Source organism: Pogona vitticeps, chromosome 10 (genome assembly GCF_051106095.1).
Source record: "Pogona vitticeps strain Pit_001003342236 chromosome 10, PviZW2.1, whole genome shotgun sequence".
In the NCBI taxonomy this organism is placed as follows: Eukaryota; Metazoa; Chordata; class Lepidosauria; order Squamata; family Agamidae; genus Pogona; species Pogona vitticeps.
The window spans coordinates 20,408,826-20,416,137 of NC_135792.1; the positions used below are offsets into that span (position 1 = coordinate 20,408,826).

Sequence of the window (7,312 nt, forward strand, 5' to 3'; positions counted from 1 at the left end):
GAGAACCGCCCCCTAGAGTCGAACACGACTGGACAAAAATTGTCAAGGGGAACCTTTACCTTTATCATTTATTGACAAGTATTGCAACCCTTAAAAATACTTGGGTTGTCTTGGTTCAACATGCAATATGTCTGCTTTCAAGACTTGATACATGTGAAAATTGGATGTTTTTAGGGAAATATGAGTGCAGCAAATTTCTTTTCCATTCCTAGGGATGTGTGGAAATTTTATACATGAATTACCCAGTGTTCTAGTAGGACATTATTTTTAACTTTCCCTTGAAACATGCCAATGCTCTTAATGCTAAGCCATTTTTAATCTCCTTTCTATTCCTTCTAGGGAAGCTACAGGATCTGTATTAATGGGGTTGTTTCGCCCCTTGTGAAAAATCTTTATATGGTATCGCAAAGGTACCATTTAATGCATGTTTACAGTAGCAAGAAGAGAAAGAGAGAGAAAAAAGTCATCCCCTTCAGCGATGGAATGGCATAGATCTTCACAACCAAACAGACTGCGCTTGTACAAGCTAATCTAATGAAAACAGTAGTTCCAGAGTGATTCTACATTTCTCTATTGGATGAGCGAGTAATAACTGTAATTTATCTCCAAGCGCAGGAGTTTGTTTTCAGTACAGAAAAACAGCCATGCAAAATGTGGTTCCTGCAATATATTTATGCAAAAAAAAATCACTGCCGCTAAATCTTGAGGATGGTGTTACACTATCTGAGGTACACAAAAGATGCACAGAGAAATACTTGCTCGTTCGCCCAACCTTCTAATTATTTGCATCAACACTGCTTTCCTTTCTTCTAGCCAAACAGAAAATAAGGCAATGCATATCAGGGCTGATTAACACAACTACGAGCATCAGAGAAGGTTGACGTTGTTGTGCACCTGCTGAGGATCACAGCACTAGGAGAAAGCTGCTACGTGGATCCAAGGAAACTGGACGAATCCTGATTATTGAAAGAAATGGATCAATCAGGCAGTCTCACTGTCTCCAGTATTCGGTATATACAATCATATACTGAATTCCTGGAGAATTTTGCCCATTTGCTTGTCTCACACACAAAAAAGAATAGATAGATAGATAGATAGATAGATAGATAGATAGATAGATAGATAGATAGATAGATAGATAGATAGATAGATAGATAGATAGATAGATAGATAGATAGATAGATAGATAGATAGATAGATAGATAGATAAATAAATAAATAAATAAATAAATAAATAAATAAATAAATAAATAACAATCTGTGCTGGCTAAGATGCTTACCTGCAATTTTCATAGCAGCTGGGAAAGAAATTGATTTTCCTGTTGAACAGGACACTGCTGCAAGCTATCCCTGTTCAAATGCAAAATATTTGAGGATTCTTTGATCTTGAAAAGACAGCTCAGGCCCATTAGCTGTACAGAAGACCTGTTCCTCACATCTTGATTTTGATGGATACAGCAGACTATGTTTTTAACTCTTTTAACAGATTGGTGGATGGGCTATAGAGAATGCTGGGATGAGTGTCTGTACTTCCAAGTGTACCACTACAGTTGTAATAAATGCTACTTTTTATGGCTATAAGTCTTTTCCCTCAATAATACTTTTGTTTTAGACTCCCCTTGTTTTAGCTTAAGCAAGCCTGTTGGTTTGCTAAGGATGTAGCTGGTAGGTTTACTAACAGGCAGACTGTAAGATATCTGCAAGAACTGATATTCCCCTTTCCATTAATGAAGGCAGTTGGAAACTTTGACAGATGTAATCAACAAGGAACAAGCATGCCTACATGCTGAACTGTAAAGTTGTCAGATAGACCTTAATCATAACACCCACAATCCTTTCCTGCTTTTCTCAATAGTGAACTGTCCCATTTTGTATCTGCACCCTGTGGTAAACCTAGTATTCCCTGACTGGAGAAGACCCTTTATGACATGGTGGTCGGGAATGGTGACGATATAATATGATACAAAGATTTGTAAGACATGTTTGGCAGCATTTTCCTCTTGTGTCACCCTCCCCTTTCTTTTTATGACCCTTTCTGCCTGCTCCGGTGAATGTTTGTTTATCTCTGAATAAATTTTAGAAGACCACTCAGCATGTTTGCAACTGTTTCACTAAGCCAATGAACCTTAACGGTTTTGACTGATCCATATCAACAATGCTGTTGTCCTCATTCCCCACTCATTTCCTCACACCTCCCTGATCATCAGTCACATGCACTCCATTGTGTTTCTCCCATCTGACCACTCTTACATGCAGGCCACTTCACTAGCGATTGGATTGTGAGCCCCACAGTGATTTCCTACCTGTAGCAGGTATGTACTGTCATCAAAAGTCAATAAGAGATTGGGCAGTCAGGAACACTGAAAAGACAAGGGTTTCATGGAATTGAGAAGGAAAGACCTTCTCTTTTTCATTTTTGAATTCAATAAAGAGAAACTGCAACACTTTTTCCCCCTCAATGAGAATACGGCACTTAAATTTGCATTAATGATTTTTGTGCACATCGAGCAATTGAATAAAACTGTGATAAATGACTACTTTATTGCATAGACTTTTAAAATTTAGAAACATCCAGTGCATTGTTTCCTTCCCATGCCACCACCCACCATCCATCAGTTAGTTCTTTTGAAATTGCTATGTGTCTGTGCTTTGCTTCATAAAAGGACAAGATACTTCTTTTGCACTGAGATGTTTTGCACATGTTATGGAAACTTTGATTAAAAAGAGAGAGAGAGCTCTTGGTCTTTCACACTGGAGACGAGAACTCTCCGAAAGCTCTTGACAAGTTGTCATATTCGGTTGAGACAGTAGAAATCTTGGAATATGTTTTCACATCCCTATAAAGAATAGCCAATATGGGTATAAATATAGATCTGCAAAGTCCGTTTCACACTTTCTGAGGAGTGTAAAATCAAATATAAGACCAGAAGATATGATCTCACAGTTGGAGTTTTTGCAACCTCGCATGCAGTGTGGATAAGGTGTGGCTGAGAGGGACCAATCATTCCTTCTCTGCCTCTGAATTCAGAAAAAAACCCACCTCTTTGCTTTCTTTCTTTTTTCCCTTCTTGAGTCTGTTCAAGTCTGTTGCTGAAAGCAGTCATTTTTGTCAGCTTCCTATTTGATCTGTTCAATTGTATGCTATGAAACTTTATTTTTTTATACTAATGTCTCAGTGAGTTACTGAGACTGTAAGTACCAGTGACTGAGAAAAGGGGTGGACTAACCTGTGGAACGTGAAGTTATTCTGCTCTGTGAAGTCCTGCATTCCTGTTGCACAGCTGGAGGAATTCAACCAAAAATTCAGAACTCTGCAATACTTATGTCCCTCTCCATGTGCTTAGCCAACAGACATGGAAGTGAATGGGGAGGGGTTGGCCCCTGAAAATATTGAATGAAAGTTGTCTGCATGTGTTGTACATACTTGGGCCTACTATGGTAAACATTCCAAAACAAAACAAAGCAAAACAAAACAAAACAAAACAAAACAAAACACCACACACACAAATATTATATTAGAGAAGAATAGGAGCAACTGCTCTTATATTCTTTCCTGCTGTTTCAAGATTCCCTTCTGCAGATGCATGAAAGGTTATTGCTGTGCTATTTATATGTGTTTCAAAACACCTTGAACACAGTGATTGGTCTAAAATTAAAACAGCTGTGTTTTCAGTCCTATATTTATCTTAGAATTGAATGTCCAATGTGTTTTTTGTCCTATATTTGTGAAGCGGTGAAAAACAAACAAAAAAATTCAATATGTGACATTTTAATCCACCATTTGCATGTCTCCCTTGCCTGCTTTAATGTCTGTTGGTCTAGTGCATTTTGTTTCAGAAGAGACACAAAATTTCATTAAAAGGGGGTCACATTTTGGATTTCTTTTCCATGTACAGACCCGCACAATTCAGTGGTTCTCCCTTGAATTGCACAGGTCTGAAGAGCACAGTTTTGGGTATACACAGATTGTTTTCAATCAATCAATACCACCAGTAGGCAACCTTCAGTCTCGAGAGACTATGGTAACGTGTTCTGAATAGAGGTCTTAGAACAGCATCTAGTATGGCTGAGAAGGCCAATTTGAGAGTGACAATCTCTTCCTCACTGAAGACAAATACAATCTGTCCCCTGTCCAGCTCCCTAGTTTTGTTGGTTTCAGGAATGGCCTGCTGAATAAGTGACTCTTCAAAATGGGAGACACCATGATGCACTGCTTGCCTCCAAGCTGAACACTCAGATGTCAGTCACTGAAATAGTCCAACAGAAAGGCAAGAGCTAATACACCTAGTTCCAGCGACTTTGCAGGAGTTACCAGAATGACACGAACTGCCTCCAGGACACTGGCTCTGGATTTTTCCATCGATGGATATATCCACAAGGCAGTGGAGGTTTGAAATAAGAGTTTTCCTTCTCCTAGATGGGCTGCCTTCCAAGGCTAACAAGCCCCATCAACCCAAAATCAATCAAACAATCAATAAATATTACAGTAAATGCACATACATACATACATACATACATACATACATACATACATACATACATACATACATACATACATACATACATACATACATACATACATACATACATGTTTTGCCTCCTACGGATTTTTGGTATCACCTGGCAGGACAAAGTTCCAAATAGAGTAGTCCTAGAACAAGCTGGAATTTTTAGCATATATACATTACTGAAACAGTGACGTCTACGTTGGCTTGGGCATGTCCTGAGAATGTCTGATGGTTGGATTCCAAAAGATCTCATTTATGGAGAATTAGTGCAGGGAAAGAGCTGCAGAGGGAGACCCCAGCTGCAATACAAGGACATCTGCAAGTGGGATCTGAAGGCCTTAGGAATGGACCTCAACAGATGGGAAACCCTGACATCTGAGCATTCAGCCTGGAGGCAGGCTTTGCATCACGGCCTCTCCCAATTTGAAGAGACCCTTGTCCATCAGGCTGAGACAAAGAGGAAGTCACAAAAGCAGCAAAATCAGGGAGCTGGACAGGGGACAGATTGGATTTGTCTTCAGTGTGAAAGGGATTGTCACTCTCGAATTGGCCTTCTCAGCCACACTAGATGCTGTTCCAAGTCCTCCATACAAAGCACGTTACCAAAGTGCCCTACATTCCCACAAACTTAATTTTTCTAATTCAGCTTCTAGATCAGCTGGTCATAAGGACCTTTAAGGCTCATTACACATGGTACTGTATGGAAAGGACTGTCAATGCTATGGAAGAGTAGCCAATACAGAGAACTGGTGTGTGAGTATGTGTTTGAATCAACTGTTTGTGCTTTGTCACTACATTTTTGGGGAGATAAGAGTTAAACACAGATTTTGAACTACATGGAGGTCTGACACCCCTGAACCCAGTATTATTCACGAGAGAAGTGTATAACCTTTTGATTCTCCTTCACATTTACAAGGTGTACATACAGGCTGTGATAATTCACCCATGTGGCAATTCTCAATCACTCTGTCTCAGAACTGAATGACTGGCCAGAAATGGGGTTGGAACGGCTTCTTTCCATTGCCACCACCCCAGTTTTTTTGGTGAACCTTCAAAAATATTTACAATTAGTAGACATTTTAGATGTCCAGAATAATATAGTTTCTGCATTTGTACTAAATTAAGGAAGATCGTAAGTGCTGAAGCAGAGAGATGAACAAGGTAAAAGTTTCTCGATTGTTGTTATTCATTAATCACTTTATTACTATAATTAACTTTCTGTAGAGCTGCCTCCTGAATGTTTCTCACAAGGCTGTTATTAAAATAAAGTGTGAATGGAAAGAAGCTTTGACACCCTTTTAAACTCTTTAGACCACAAGGTCCAAAGTTGTAGGAGGCTCACTCCCATCTAAGTGGGTAGAAGATAAGCAGTTTCACCGTGGCACAAAATGGAAATAAATATAAAAAATATAAAATAGATAGATGGATGGGTGCTAACCTTTTAGTCTAACACAAATTGTTCTGCATTCTTGTATTCCTGCACCTTTTGTGTTTTGCCCTCCTGACCGTTTCACAATAAAATGAAATTTCTCCTTGTTTAACGTTATTCTCCGCGACTAGTTGTCCATTCATTGCACCCCTGCAGAGAAAGGACCAACAGAGCATTTTAAAATGATGTTTTAAAATGGTGTTTAGAATGACATTAAGAGTCCCGGTGATTCCTTCAGTAGCACACAACATTTCTCTCTTTGCAAAGACATTCCCTCCCTGCCTCTGTCCTGCATTTTGCCCTCCCTTGGCTTTAACCTTCTGAATGCACTTTAACTCTATTACATTGAAAAGACACCCACAAGGCCTCACAAATAAAATGCTGGAGACCCTTTTGACTCTGGAGGAAAGTGGGAACATAACAAGATGCTTTTTAAATGGAGAACTCTAGGAAGAAAGATGAAAGAAAGTTCGGCTGAATTATATTTCTTTTCATTTGGTGACACGGAGGAACAGAGGTCCAGACAAAAGTCCATTTATTTTATGGGTTTCTATGTGACAGTTTAAAAAAATGCTTCACAATGACACTGAGACAAAACAATCTGCCCCTCGCGTTGCATATTAGAGGGTGATTGTGTTGCATTAATTTCGAGCACCAGTTCATTCAGAAATATTCATGACTGTAGGATTTCTTTTGTTTTGAGAAAGTAAAACATAATAATAATCACTACATGCCATGTTCTGTTTTTGACACATAAGTGTCTTAAATATATCAACCACAGCTGCGATACAAGGACATCTGCAAGCGAGATCTGAAGGCCTTAGGAATAGACCTCAACAGATGGGAAACCCTGACATCTGAGCATTCAGCCTGGAGGCAGGCGTTGCATCATGGCCTCTCCCAATTTGAAGAGACCCTTGTCTAGCAGGCTGAGGCAAAGAGGAAGTCACAAAAGCAGCAAAACCAGGGAGCTGGACAGGGGACAGATTTTATATGTCTTCAGTGTGGAAAGGATGGTCACTCTCAAATTGGCCTCCTCAGCCACACTAGACACTGTTCCAAGTCCTCCATACAGAGCACGTTACCATAGTCTTTCGAGACTGAAGGATGCCTAACTAACTAACTAATTGAAACAATTATCAGATAGAAGGAAGGAGGAAAAGGAGGAAGGAAGGATTGTCAGAATGTGGCTCCTCTTAATTCTGGACAGCATGGTGCAATGGAAAGCAATGGTGTGAGAGATACTTTGGCAATATATGGAGATCAACATGCTCCTCACCCTTGGTTTAAATCTACTGTAGAAAGAAAAAATTGTTCTCACATACAGTGGGGGGGGGACCATAAGCTATATCAAGGACCTTGGCTTTCTTTATGA

At 39.5% G+C, this 7,312-nt stretch overlaps 1 long non-coding RNA gene across 1 annotated transcript in view; it reads right to left on the reverse strand.

The window, feature by feature from the left end:
- Window positions 1-281: 281 nt before the first annotated feature.
- LOC144584401 (uncharacterized) overlaps window positions 282-7,312 on the reverse strand; it is a 146,547-nt gene continuing 139,516 nt past the window's right edge. The window contains exon 2 of the long non-coding RNA XR_013538625.1: window positions 282-6,087. This is a non-coding gene — a long non-coding RNA (uncharacterized LOC144584401). The remainder of the gene's footprint in view (window positions 6,088-7,312) is intronic.